This window comes from Schistocerca serialis, chromosome 9 (genome assembly GCF_023864345.2).
Source record: "Schistocerca serialis cubense isolate TAMUIC-IGC-003099 chromosome 9, iqSchSeri2.2, whole genome shotgun sequence".
Taxonomy (NCBI): Eukaryota; Metazoa; Arthropoda; class Insecta; order Orthoptera; family Acrididae; genus Schistocerca; species Schistocerca serialis.
The window spans coordinates 10,853,174-10,868,578 of NC_064646.1; the positions used below are offsets into that span (position 1 = coordinate 10,853,174).

The 15,405-nt window shown below is 45.0% G+C and overlaps 1 protein-coding gene across 1 annotated transcript in view; it reads left to right on the forward strand.

The window, feature by feature from the left end:
- LOC126418926 (glucose dehydrogenase [FAD, quinone]-like) overlaps window positions 1-15,405 on the forward strand; it is a 669,636-nt gene that overhangs the window by 41,561 nt on the left and 612,670 nt on the right. The window lies entirely within an intron of this gene.

The following is a 15,405-nucleotide window of genomic DNA, read 5'->3' on the forward strand; positions in this document are numbered from 1 at the left end:
TTTCGGATATGAAGTTCAGAAGTTGTAGGAACTCTCGCAGACGATCCAAACCAAGAGGCCAAACTATAATAGTACCATCAATATATCGTCAACATATCGCCAAAATACTGTTGATTTAAAGTGGCTGAGGCGACTGCTCGCTGCTCGAAATCTTCCATAAAAAGATTGGTCACCAGGGGAGACAAAGGACTCCCCATGGTGACACCGTATGATTGCTCATAAAGCTCGTTGTTAAATAAAAAATATATAGACGCGAGGGTGTGCTCAAACAGCGCTGTAATGTCAGCTCGAAACCTATTGCCAATGAGATGTAGTGAGTGCACAAGAGGAATATTTGTGAAACATGAATCCACATCAAAACTGACCAACAAGTCATTACTTTGCAGCTGCAATAACTTAAATCTGCTGATGAAATCATAGAATTCTTTATGTGATGTGACCATTTTCCTACCATTGGTTTGAGTAAAGACGCCAAGTACTTTGCTAAGTCGTAGGTGGCTGCTCCAATATTACTCACAATTGGACGTAATGGCACGTCATCCTTGTGGATCTTACGCAGTCCATACAGCCTAGGTGGAACTGATATATTCGGTTTCAGTTTCTTAATTACCTGCTTTGGTAAGGAATTGTTAGAAGTTCTGCTGTTTTCCGCACTACTCGGGTAGTAGGATCCTTATCGATTTGGCGATATGTTGAGTCGCTTAACAAAATATTGATCTTATTAATATAGTCCTCCCGTAGCATTAAAACAGTACTATTATCTTTGTCCGATTTAAGTACCACTATATCCGGGTCTGCTCGCAAGTTCCCGAGGGCTGCCCTCTCCATAGGCAAGACGTTGCTCTTCGGCAGAGTAGCTTAGCTCCTGTCAGTGCACGACAAGACACCCGGCGCACTTCCTCAGGTTCATCTGTAGCAAGACGGCGCACAGCTTCTTCGATAGAACAGAGAAAGTTCAGAAGTGGCGGTGAAACAGGTGTAGGAGCAAAATTCAGACCTCTTGTTAACACAGACGTAGTCGCGTCATCTATAGGTCAAGTTAATAACGGATCGTCGAGTAGGAACTTCCTTCAGCATCTGTGTCGAAAGTCGGTCGAACTTGGTCATTCGCGTCGTCGTAGCCTTGTCTTGGCTCCAGTTTGCTTTGACCCTTGTCATACCATCCACCCAACCCCCAAGACAACGTAGACAGTCTTACTGCCAATTCTAAATGAAGATAATACATGTCCTTCGATACGGAATCCAGTTCACGCCTTTCTCTCACTAATGCCATACTTGCTTTACGTTTGATGTTATTTGCAGCGGAGCTACTAATAAAATGCACAATTTTTGGAAACGTCGGAATAATACCCTTGTCTCTGCAACTTAATAAAAATCTCAGAGATCTCAGTAGCCTCGCTATTTTTTGTAACGTAACTTGTCGAATTTTCGAGTACACTGCATCACTTCCTCCCCGTGGAGGTGCTTGATGTGAGACTTAATACTTTCCCGGCGTACATATCGTTCCACAAAATTTCGGGAGAACTGCCGGATGTTTGTAACTTCCTGCGTACTGTGCAGGATCGCGTTGTAGAACATCAGCGGCATACTCGCCTCCTTCAGCCTTGTAAGTCTGCCATAGCCGAACACTTTATTTCCACTAACCATGTAGTGCATTACAGTGAGACAAAAATTGTGGCCCATACGTCTAACTTTTGGAGTTCTATTATTAATGAATCCGACTGTCTGACAATGAGTCTCTTATTAATCGAGACGGCGGTTTTCAATTGAATTCGGCATGGAATCCAGTCTTTGAAACACTTCGTGCCCTCCGTAGCCGGCATAGTTCTGTGATGGAACCGCGGGAAGGCAATCGAATTGACATGGATGCGGCGAGTTTTCACCACGGAGGGCGCACGGCGCAACAGAATCGAACGCGTTCAAGTAGTGCACGCGAAACGCCAAGTGAATCCACAACGCATGTGCCGGTAGGGCCTTAAATACCAGAGCTCAGTGCATTTTCACCGGTATCACCTGAAGATGACAGGAAGACTCCGTGCCGAAATATTGTGGCAGTTCTACCGACATTTTGTGGAACATTTGGAAAATGTTTTCACACTTGCATATGAGATAACACTAGATACGAACAGATGTACGGAAATTGGGGGGCTGGAGGGGGGGGGAGGGGGGAAGAAGTTGTGTAGCCGGGAAGGGGAGAATGGCATCAGTCCATCATTGTTGTTGTTGTGGTCTTCAGTCCTGAGACTGGTTTGATGCAGCTCTCCATGCTACTCTATCCTGTGCAAGCTTCTTCATCTCCCAGTACCTACTGCAGCCTACATCCTTCTGAATCTGCTTGGTGTATTCATCTCTTGGTCTCCCTCTACGATGTTTACCCTCCACACTGCCCTCCAATACTAAATTGGTCATCCCTTGATGCCTCAGAATATGTCCTACCAACCGATCCCTTCTTCTGGTCAAGCTGTGCCACAAACTCCTCTACTCCCCAATTCTATTCAATACCTCCTCATTAGTTATGTGATCTACCCATCTAATCTTCAGCATTCTTCTGTAGCACCACATTTCGAAAGCTTCTATTCTCTTCTTGTCCAAACTATTTATCGTGCATGTTTCACTTCCATGAAAGGCTACACTCCATACAAATACTTTCAGAAACGACTTCCTGACACTTAAATCTATACTCGATGTTGACAAATTTCTCTTCTTCAGAAACGCTTTCCTTCCCATTGCCAGACTACATTTTATATCCTCTCTACTTCAACCATCATCAGTTATTTTGCTCCCCAAATAGCAAAACTCCTTTACTACTTTAAGTGTCCCATTTCCTAATCTAATTCCCTCAGCATCACTCGACTTAATTCGACTACATTCCATTATCCTAGTTTTGCTTTTGTTGATGTTCATCTTACATCCTCCTTTCAAGACACTGTCCATTCCGTTCAACTGCTCTTGCAAGTCCTTTGCTGTCTCTGACAGAATTACAATGGCATCGGCGAACTCAAAATTTTTATTTCTTCTCCATGGATTTTAATTCCAACTTCGAATTTTTCTTTTGTTTCCTTTAATGCTTGCTCAATATACAGATTGAATAACATCGGGGATAGGCTACAACCCTGTCTCACTCCCTTCCCAACCACTGCTTCCCTTTCGTGCCCCTAGACTCTTATATCTGCCATTTGGTTTCTGTACAAATTGTAAATAGCCTTTCGCTTTTTTTATTTACCACTGCCACCTTCCGAAGTCAACATTATCAAAAATTTTCTCTAAGTCTACAAATGCTAGAAACGTAGGTTTGCCTTTGCTTTATCTATTTTCTAAGAAAAGTCGTTGGGTCAGTATTGCCTCACGTGTTCCAACATTTCTACGGAATCCAAACTGATCTTCCCCGAGGTCGGCTTCTACCAGTTTTTCCACTCGTCTGTAAATAATTCGTGTTAGTGTTTTGCAGCCATGGCTTATTAAACTGATAGTTCGGTAATTTTCAGATCTGTCAACACCTGCTTTCTTTGGGATTGGAATTATTATATTCTTCTTGAGGTCTGAGGGTATTTCGCCTGTCTCATATATCTTGCTCACCAGATGGTAGAGTTTTGTTGAGCCTGGCTCTCCCAAGGCTGTCAGTAGTTCTAATGGAATGTTGTCTACTCCAGGGGCCTTGTTTCGACTTAGGTCTTTCAGTGCTCTGTCAAACTCTTCACGCAGTGTCATATCTCCTATTTCATCTTAATCTACATTCTCTTCCATTCATCAACACTGCCAAATCCCAGAGTAAGATGCCGACCACGAGGAGAGACGGGACAATACCAGGAAGATGAAGAAGAAGACGTAATTCCAACTGAGCTGCTTCTTTCTCGTTGTGTGTGGACGTAAACCGGGAACCCTTCCTTTTATGGATAATACTGTTACGAACCTAGTTACCCGTGCAGGCGGTGGCTTAGAGAGAGACTGACAGGTTTAAGGCTGTGAGGACAGGATTAAAGCCAAGGCTGAACAACTCATGCGGTAAAAGGGCTACTCGGAAAGTAAGGAACGATTGGCGCGAAATGGGAACCACAGTGAGAATCCGATGAAGCTTTGTTCAAATGTCCAAATGTGTGTGAATTCCTATGGGACCAAACTGCCCACGTGTCAATTCCTAGACTTACACACTACTTAAACTAACTTATGCTAAGAACAACACACACCCATGCCCGAGGGAGGACTCGAACCTCCGGCGGGAGGGACCGCGCAGTCCGTGACATGACGCTTCAAACCGTGAGGCCACTCCGCGCGGTCGATAAAGCTTTGTACAGATGTGGTGGGCAGTGTGTCTAGTACGCCCGTAAATAATGTCACGTGACTCTTCTTAGTCATCAGAGCACAGTGAGCACTTAAATGATGCCTAGAAAATAATGTCTCCCGCCAAGTACGGGTGCCTGCCGAGAGATTTCGGCTGTTTTCATGTAACCCCACATAACGTAACTGCCATGCATTTCCTTCTTCATGACAGTTCTCGGCCGCAAACTGTAGGGGTCCTGAGGACTCCCCTGCAGAGTTTTCGATGGGAAGTGTTTGATTGCCCACGTACAGCCCAGACTTGGTTCCCACTGATTTTCATATCTGCTCAAATGAACCGCTGGCTATGAAGACAACATTTTGGCACAGGCAACGAGCTGCAGTGCAGCGAAAAAATTTCCGGAAAGCACAGGATGCTGCCTTCTATGACGAGAGTAATAGAAAGATGATACAAAGCTACGACAGATGTAATGTTTCCTTAAGGTGAGCTCAACAGACGTAAAGTATTTCAAGAAATGCACTTTGACCATCAGCTGTTTATTTGTCGCAGTAACCATCTACCGGTTTCGTTTATTAATTATCATCCAGGCTGCAGGGTACCCTACATCCTGGATGATGGTTAATAATCGTAACCGGCAGATGATTAATGGGATAAACGAACAGCTAATGGTTAAAAAGCGTTATATATATATATATATATATATATATATATATATATATATATATATATGTTATAAAGGCTGCGACAGATGTCTCAGTCGGAGCGACAACTATATAGAGAATTGGCGAGAAAGTGTAGCTAATGTTGTAAGTAGAACAGTTTTGATTTGCGTTGTGGTTTCCATTTTGCGACCGATTGTTCCTTACTTTTCGAATAGTCCTCGTATTATCATCTAAAGCCGAGGTCCCGGGTTCGAGGCCCGGTCCTGTGCTCAGTTTTAATCTACTAGTAAGCTCCAAAACGTCCGCTGCTCGTGGTCTCCCGGTAGCGTTCTCGCTTCCCGAGCACGGGGTCCCGGGTTCTATTCCCGGCGGGATCAGGAATTTTTACTGCCTCGAGATGACTGGGTGTTGTTGTGTCGTCTTCATCATCATCATTCATCCCCATCACGGTCGGAGGAAGGCAATGGCAAACCACCTCCACTAGGACCTTGCCTAGTAAAGCGGAGCGGGTCTCCCGCACCGTTCCCCTACGCTCTGTAAAGAAGCATGGGACTTCATTTTTTTTTCAAGTTCCAAAACAGCAAACACTCGCTACAGAGTGAAAGTTTCATCATGGAAAAGCACAGTTTAACATCCTGCTGCCGTGGATCTTAAATTGGAAAATTGTGGTAAGGTCTTATGGGACCAAACTGCTGAGGTCATCGGTCCCTAAGTCTACACACTACTTAAACTATCTTATGCTATGGACAACACACACGCACCCATGCTCGAGGGAGGACTCGAACCTCCGACGGGGAGAGCCGCAAGGACAGTGACGTGGATCTGAATAGCCATGGCATTCATCTCAATTTCACTAAGAAACTGAAGGAGAACATAGAAAATTTAATTCGTTCTAGCGAGACGCGAGTCGTTTCGCTGATACGACTCGAGAATACTAAAGGCCACGCCACATCACTGTCGTTTTATCGTGAATGTGGAAGTAAACAAGTAGCACCTAACAGGGAAAGCGAGGCCTGTTGGATCATGAAAAAAGAACTATCGACAAATGACGTACTTATTTTGCCCTTGATGAAATTTGCAGAGAGACATAGACAAGACTTGCTGTCTGTCGGGTTGGCGATGTCGTCTTTCTGTAGAACCCATTCAAGTGTCCGTAAATCAGATCCTGCAGCACGGAGAGGTTGGACGTTATTCAGGGCTGGCTCTTTTTGACGTTCTTGTTCAGAGAGCGCGCGCCATCCCAGCTTAGTCCTCATATAAAAATCAGCCTCAGAAATAGAGAGAAAGAAAGAAGTATGGTGAGGATACGAACCAGATTAAATGAGATGCGGTTTTCGCAAAATTTTTGATACTTTCAAGTACCCTATGTCAGCACTGTGAGATATCTTACGTAATTAAGCGCAGGGATGTGTAGAGTCTGATGGATTTGAGTATCAGTTTGTTCTAGGGACCACTGTGCGGCGTAGCGAAGGTCGCTGCCCACAGAGGCCATTAGACTGTTTGTGTCTGGTAGGACGGGAAGATAGCGCGCTTTCCTTGCCAGGGTGGGGCCGAATCACCCTATCCCTCGCACACACGCCTTGCACAAATTCTACGGTGGTGGATTACGCACGCCTGCTTGAGTCGATTACGGGCTATTGGTGACTTCAGTATGAAGTGTTGTCCTAATTAATACATACTAGCGACCTGAACATGCTACGCACGGGCAGCGTTAAGTATCTATGGCTAGACGACTTACATATCGCAGCGTAGTTTGTTTACGGACCACTGCGTACAGTTATGAACAAATTTCAGTTAACAACATGAAGTACGAGGGTCACTCCAAAAGAAATGCACAGTATTTTTGGAAAAATGCAGTTTTCATTCTGCATGTGTGAAAGTTTTACAGTGTGTAGATACATCCTTACCGCTTGTTTTCAAACTTAATTCAACCTGTTCCCGTGAGTGGCGCCGTCACAGCATGTCTTCAAGATGACTGCTACACTTGACGTTCGTCAGAAGCAACGTGCTGTCATAGAGTTCCTGTGCTGTGAAAACGAGACAGTGGGAAACATCCACAGGAGGTTGAAAAAGGTGTCGATCGCAGTACAGTTAGTCGGTGGGCAAGCAGGTTACGTGATGAAAGCGGGCACGGTAATATTGAGGATTGTCCTCGCCGCGGCAGGCCTCGTACTGCACACACTACAGACAATGTGCAGAGAGTTAACGAATTGGTGACTGCTGACAGACGCATCACAATGAGCGAATTGTTACGCTACTTTGGGATACGGGAAGGAAGTGTTTGCAGAATACTGAAAGTGTTGGCGTTAAAAAAGGTTGGTGCCAGGTGGGTTCCCAGGATGTTGACAGTGGCTCACAAAGAAACAAGAAAAACGGTATGCAGCGAACTTTTGGAATAGTGCGAGAATGGTGGAGATGAATTTTTTGGAAGAATTGTGACAGGTGATGAAACATGGCTCCATCATTTTTCACCAGAGACGAAGAGGCAATCAATGGGGTGGCATCATGCAAATTCACCCAAGAAAAAAAATTCAAAACCACACCTTCTGCTGGAAAAGTTATGGCTACGGTGTTTTTCCATTCCGAAGGACTCTTGCTTGTGGACTTCATGCCAAGTGGAACCAACATAAATTATGATGCATATGTGACGACAATGAAGAAATTTCAAGATAGACTGAGTCGTGTTCGACCACATCGGCAAAAGCAAGATGTTTTGCTGTTGCACGACAATGCACAGCTACAAGTCAGTCAGAAAACCATGGAAGCGATCACAAAACTCGGATGAACAACACTGAAACACTCGCCTCACAGTCCTGACATGGCTCCATGTGACTAGGTAGGTTTGAAGATGATGACTCCCTTGTGCACGCTGCCAAACAGTGGCTCCAACAGGTTGGTCCAGAATTTTGCTGTGCGGGTATGCAGGCGTTGGTTCTAAGAGAGCGTAAGGCAGTTGAGAGGGATGGAAATTATGTGGAGAAATGAAAATATTGTTCCTAAAGGATGTATCTACACACTGTAAAACTTTCAAACATGTAGAATAAAAGATGGATTTAAAAAAAATAGTGTGCATTTCTTTTGGAGTGACTCTCGTAATTGAACATCATCACTTTCAAATGACTTATGCGATGTAAGCAGCGCTTTGTGGGAAATCTGGATGCATGAATGTTGTATGTTTCATATTGGCGTTTGGAGTGGCATCTCATGGCAATGATGGGAGCACATCGTGATGTATGTAATATGTTTACAACCAACATGAATACTATATGAGAATCATGGTTTTATATGTGTGTGTGTATGAGTGATTCAGTGCATTTCGGAGGCTCGCTGAGGTGGAACCAATAAAGAAAATAATTGGAAAAAATACGCATTCTCTCGAAGTTTAGCTCTTTTTATAGTACTGCTCTTGTGAAGCTTAGTACGCACTGTGACGCATTGTTGAGACTCATTGACGCAATTCTTTATCGTGGACTCTTTATGGTAGATAGGAAATGTATTCGAAGTTGCGAATATGGACAACTATCAATTTTATAATGGAATGAAAACAATGAAAATTTGAGCCGGACCAGGACTCGAACCCAGATTTTCCGCTTATTGCCACCATGTATATATATGTCCCAAGAAATACTGCATCGTAATTCGGAAAAACACAGGCACTGCAATATCGTTCTTATGGAAGACTTCTAGACCGTGCCACTGAGCAGCGAGAACATTATGACCACCGATGTACGGTCGAAATAAACCTGTCCGGGTGATGAGCAGAGTCACCTGGCAAGGAATGACTGCTAGCCAGACGCACCCACGGTGTATGTGTCGGAGAGTGTACTGTCGTGTGTAGGATGCGAAAGGCGCACGATCTATCTCAGTTTGACCGAGCGCAGATTGTGACGACCCGAAGGTTTGGCACGAGCATTTCGGAAACAGCACGACTTGTCAGGTGTTCGAGGAGTGTCTTCAACATATGGCGAAACAAAGGTAATAACCATGTCCAGACGTCGTGGGGTTGGCGGCCACCCCTCATTACAGATGTCAGACGTCATAGGCTGGGCAGACTGGTAAAACAGGACAGGCGGCGAACTGTGGCGGAACTAACATCGGACTTAATGCTGGACAGAGTACAGGTGTGTCTGAACACCGAGTGCATCGAACACTGTGCAATCTGATCATTCCATTTGAGATCATTTCGAGTAGTCACACCCAGATACTTGACGGACGTTACCGCTTCCAAAGACTAGGCATTTATTGTGTACTCGCACATTAATGGGGATTTTCGCCTTGTTATGCCCAGTAGGTTACACTTACTAATATTGAGAGATAACTGCCAGTCATTACACAACGCATTTATTTTCTGCAAATCCTCTTTGATTTGTTCACAACTTTCGTGTGATACTACTTTCCTTTAGAGTACAGCATCATCGGTAAACAGCGGCCTCGGACTGAGGAAATAGCTTACAATACGTTAGTTCTTCCAGTCTTGGAATATGGTTCGCCTGTATGGGACCTTTACCAGTTAGGTCTGATTCAAGAGATTGAGAAGGTCCAAAGAAGAGCGGCAAGATTCGTGACTGGTACATTTAGCCATTGCGAGAGTGTTACAAATCTCATAGAAAGTTTGAAATGGGACACACTTGCAGATAGATGGCGCGCTAAACAGAAGGGGCTGCTCACTAAATTTCGAAATCCGGTCTTTACCGAGGATGTAGAGCGTATATTATTACCACCAAGTTTCAAATCGCGAAATGATCACCATTCAAAGATAAGGGAAATAAGAGCTCGTACTGAGGCGTTCAGACAGTCGTTTTTCCCTCGCACAATCTGCGAGTGGAACAGTGGGGGGGGAATATGACTTTGGCGCGAATTGTGCCATCCGCCACACACCGCTTGGTGGCTAGCGGAGTATATATGTAGATGTAGAACACTCCTAACGATAGGCCTTTGCAGCCGACGACCGATGCATGTGCCAACGTTAACGCCACGACATCGGTAACTACAACTGAAACTGACAAGTGACCACTGGCACTGGATGTTGGCGCAGGAGCAGAGCCTTGCATGGTCTGATGAATACCGATATCTTCTCCATCAAGGCGATGGAAGAGCGCAAATCCGTCCTCTTCCAGGAGAACAGCTCCTTGATACCTGTACTGCGGGACGGAGACAAGCTGGCGGCGGCTTCATTAAGCTCTGGGGAACATTGGGTCCAGTTGAGCTCATGCAAGGCATCGTGACAGCCAAGGTGTATCGTACACTGGTTGCAGACCACGTACACCCCTTCATGACGATCATGTTTCCCGATGGTGGTGCCATTTTTCAGAAACAATTCGCCATGTCACAAGACCAGGAGTGTGACAGAGTGGTTCGAGGAGCACAGTGGCGATTCTGACTGATGTGCTGGCCCCTCCAGCTCGCCACATCTGATCCTGATTGAACACATCTGGGAAGTGATAGAACATAACGTAGGAGCTCATCGCCCCCTCCCCGGAATTTACGGGACTTAGGTGACTTGTATGTGTAGAGGTGGTACCAACTCCCTCCAGCGACCAACTAAGGCCTCACTGCTTCCATGCCATAATGCGTCGCCGCTGTTATCCGTCCCAAAGGCGGACACACCGGCTATTTGGTATGTTGTCATAATATTCTGGCTGACCAATATGTAGGTTTGATTCAACATAGGCAAAAAGCTGAAAGTTGTGTCATCTCCAGCGCTGCTGAAAGAATGTACTGTCTGTAAATAATCACAGTTTCTGAACTAGTTTTTCGGAAAACGTTTCACTTGTAACATAAAAAATAAAACACCACATTTTTGTACTCAGATGTTTTTTTGCTGCGCAGTTGTGAAACTGTAACCTCCCCCTTACTAATCGACCTATCCTGCTTGCGATACGAAATATGACCGTGGATCGCGTGTATACCTAATGGAATTTTTCTAATTGGATAAGGCTATCTTTCCTGAAGAAGTAATACCGATAAGCAGAGGAAAGGGGTACAACCGATCTTTCTGAAAGAAAAGTCTACTAAAAATAAAAAGAAATAATTAAATACTAGAATACGTACCAACCCAAACAGCCATGTGCTCCAAGCTGTATGTAAAATAAATAAAACTTCCGCACTCTTAATTTGTGCATTTTATTTAGATTTGGATTTTTTTCAGTGATAGATTCTCAGACTTCAGTTAGCATATAACGAAAAAAGGGAACAAAGACCCTGCTTGGTAACAGTGTCTGGGTGCAATGATGACACAATCGCCCCGAATTTAACTGATTATTATTTAAATAAACTTCATTAATCAAATCACATTCAATTGTGCTGCTGGGTTAGCCGTTAATACTTTCTACCAATGAACCGTCTTACTTCAGTGCTGTGCATACGACGGAACTCGGAGCCGACGACGAATCTGTGTTGCTGGAACTGCTGCTGTTGTTGAAGACAGTAGCATATTGTGGGGTCACGGATAGTTACAAGAACGGGCAATCGTAAATAATACAGCCTCTTCTACCCGTCCACTGCCCTTCCTCCTGCTACTAGTCATCTGGCCGGGGTGCGTACATGATGCCGCCGAAATGGTACTCTCTACTGCGAGGGCGTTAACACCACACTTCCGCACACTACAAGCGCTGGAACCCGTCTCCCGCTCTCTCCGCGCGCTCTGCGCAGCAACCCCCTACCCAAAGACTTTACACCGCACAAGCACTGCTATTATCGTTGCTAGTCGATGCAAATAACAATTCCTTTGGCTTTTTCCCACAACTTATAAGCTTCACAGTAAAACACAGATAAACACAATGAAACGTTAACAGACTTCTACCTAAATATACACATACAGTGAAGCAATGTCCTTACTTATTAAAAGAAAGCATTTAAATTACAAATATTTACATACAATTAAAAAAAATTATACATCGGTAGCAGGTGCCATGCATCCTGCATTTTCGGTGTTACAAAACGATGCAGGGAAGTAAGTGGTTAAAATATTTGATTATTTAAAATTGTAGGTCACACATCACAGCCTAATGATGAAGCTGTTTTCTTGTCGCCATTGGTCATACTCATTACAATAATTTGAAATTGAGTAACTCACTGCCCGTTAATTGAGGAATTTGCGTGAAGTAAAGAGTGTCAATTGCGATTGCTAATCTGAGGGAAGCAGAAACTGACAGTCTGAAATTGTCGTCTTATTTCGAAATTCCAATCTCCACATCATTGAGAGGTGAATGTTAGGTAAAAAGGCAGAGTGAAACAAATTGACTGCCAGGATTTGACACCCAAACCTATCGGTCTCCAGCCACATGCTCTATTGCTAGGCCAAAGCACCAGAGGCAGTCCGCAGTCCTCCAAATCTGATGCACGCACAGGCCGCTGCCTTCCTGCACGTTTGTCTGTCTGAAAGGACTCATGGTCACACAAACGCCCTAAAAGGGCTTGAAATATTGTGTGTTGTGGTTGGTGCCTGTGTGGGTACTCGGTTTGGTATAGCATTGCTGCCTCTCGACCGTTTCCATCTGCTTGGCCGTATACAAACACCATCTCGGCTTGTCCCCGAGATGAATAGCAGACCTTCTGTTGCTTACAGTACGCTACGTCAATCACACAGTCTTCAACACACAAGAAACACATGGCACGTGGTCACAGGAACTGTCATTCGTCAGCGCCATCTACGGTGGCAACGATGTGTTTCCGGACACATATTCACAGGAACTTTTTTCCTCCATTTCCAGTCAGAAATCCGTCCCTGCAGTTTGTCAGTTTTATTAATGTCCGTCCTGCATAGAGGGAACAGATAGAAACAGAGATGTACACACATCAAAAAAAGTTTTGCATCACCACTGTTCCGAGAATTCCGGAACCTGTACAGAAAATTGGAATAGAGGTCAACATGAACATCGTTTCCACCCTTTTTATTGCTCACGAAAACCACACATTGCATGTTGTACCACCATACAGCGAGACCTTCAGAGGTGGTGGTCCAGATTGACGTACACACCGGTACCTCTAATACCCAGTAGCACGTCCTCTTGCACTGATGCACGCCTGTGTTCATCGTACATACTATCCACAATTTCATCAAGGCACTGTTGGTCCAGATTGTCCCACTCCTCAACGGAAATGCGGCGTAGATCCCTCAGAGTGTTTGGTAGGTCACGTCGTCCATATACAGCCATTTTCAATCTATTCCAGGCATGTTCGATAGGGTTCATGTATAGAGAACATGCTGGCTACTCTAGTCGAGCGATGTCGTTATCCTGAAGGAAGTCATTCACAAGATGTGCACGATGGAAGGGTTGCATTATCGGTCGGAGGATGGCATGGCATTCACGTATCTACAGCCATTACGGCGCCTTCCATGACCACAGCGGTGTACGTCGGCCACAAGTAATGCCACCCCAAAACAGCAGGGAACCTCCACCTTGCTGCACTCGCTGGACAGTGTGTCTAAGGCGTTCAGCCTGATCGAGTTGCTCCAAACACGTCTCCGAGGATTGTCTGGGTGAAGGCAAATGCGACACTCATCGGTGAAGAGAATGTGATGCCAATCGCGTGCGGTCCATTCGGCATGTTGTTGGGCCCATCTGTACCACACTGCATGGTGTCTTGGTTACAAAGATGGACCTCGCCATGGACGTCGGGAGTGAATTTGCGCATCATGCAGCCTATTGAGCACAGTTTGAGTCATGACATGTAAAATAGCTGGGAGTATGCGTGCGGAACGATTTGAAGTGGAATGAGCATAGCCCGCAGCTCGTGGTCGTGCGGTAGCGTTCTCGCTTCCCGCGCCCGGGATCCCGGGTTCGATTCCCGGCGGGGTCAGGGATTTTCTCTGCCTCGTGATGGCTGGGTGTTGTGTGATGTCCTTAGGTTAGTTAGGTTTAAGTAGTTCTAAGTTCTAGGGGACTGATGACCATAGATGTTAAGTCCCATAGTGCTCAGAGCCATTTGAACCATTTTTTGGAATGAGCATATGAAATTAATTGTTGGTAAGGCGGGTGCCAGGTTGAGATTCATTGGGAGAGTCCTTAGAAAATGTAGTCCATCAACAAAGGAGGTGGCTTACAAAACACTCGTTCGACCTATACTTGAGTATTGCTCATCAATGTGGGATCCGTACCAGATCGGGTTGACGGAGGAGATAGAGAAGATCCAAAGAAGAGCGGCGCGTTTCGTCACAGGGTTATTTGGTAAGCGTGATAGCGTTACGGAAATGTTTAGCAAACTGAAGTGGCAGACTCTGCCAGGTTTCGAGAGGGTGCGTTTCTGGATGAGGTATCGAATATATTGCTTCCCCCTACTTATACCTCCCGAGGAGATCACGAATGTAAAATCAGAGAGATTCGAGCGCGCACGAAGGCTTTCAGACAGTCATTCTTCCCGCGAACCGCGCCACCGAGGGCACAGAGGATAGCGCGACTGCAGGGACTATCCCGCGCACACCTCCCGCGAGGCCCACATTCTCACCTTGTATGTCCACACACTACATTCGTCATTCGTAGTGTCCCACCCCAACACACTCATTACTCGTAGAAGACATTCTTACCAAGTCCCGTAAGAGTTCGGGTAATATGTGTGCATCCGCACAGAAGGAAGAGGTCATGGCCGGTATTGCCAGAACTATATACTTGGATATGGCGACTGGCGCGAAATATGAGCAGACATAATCTTTCAGACGTAGAAACGCCTACAAACTTTCGTTAGTGTCGCACAACTCCTTGTTGGTGTGGCGTTTTTTTTTTTTTCGTCAGTTACTTGTACATGGTGATTCCTACTAACGTTTAAAAACATCCGAAGCGGTGTAGAATATGCTGAGACAAGTAACTTAATACAAGACACATGGGGCCGCAAATGTCGGTAAATATCCCAAAAACGAATGACAGATGTTGAACATGTGACGTCACCGGATGACGTACTTCACCGCACGTGTACCGCTTGAGACTATCGGGCCGTCTCTCCAGATCATCCCAACACAAGTGAAGTATTCACATCGGTGTGCCTCCGGGCCCACGTGCTCGACTTTAGATCGTGGAGTTCAGAGTGACGGAAGATCTTTTTTGTATTGCGTTAGACAATTATGTGTTTACATTGAGGTAAGCTTGATTATTTTATTTACTGGTTTACTGCAACGTACCTACATTATTGCGTCACAAGTAAATCATTGTAAGCTTTAGAATTGCGACGCTACCATTAAATGACATGCATTTTCTTTACTAAATAATATCTGTAAACAAGGGAGAAAGGAAGGAAATCCAAAAGAACAGCATTTGATTCGTTACAGTGAGGTCAATAATTTTATAACTTCAACGTTTACAACAAATCACATTTACCAGAGGTTTTGGAAATTTGTACCGTTTGCTTAAATGCAAGTATTGTATCATTCAATCACCCCTTCACGTAGGCGCTCGAAAATACCTTCCGTATTGCGGCAACGACTATGCGGGCTATGAGGTCCATTGTGGACTCTACTGCAGTGCTGTGGACTGG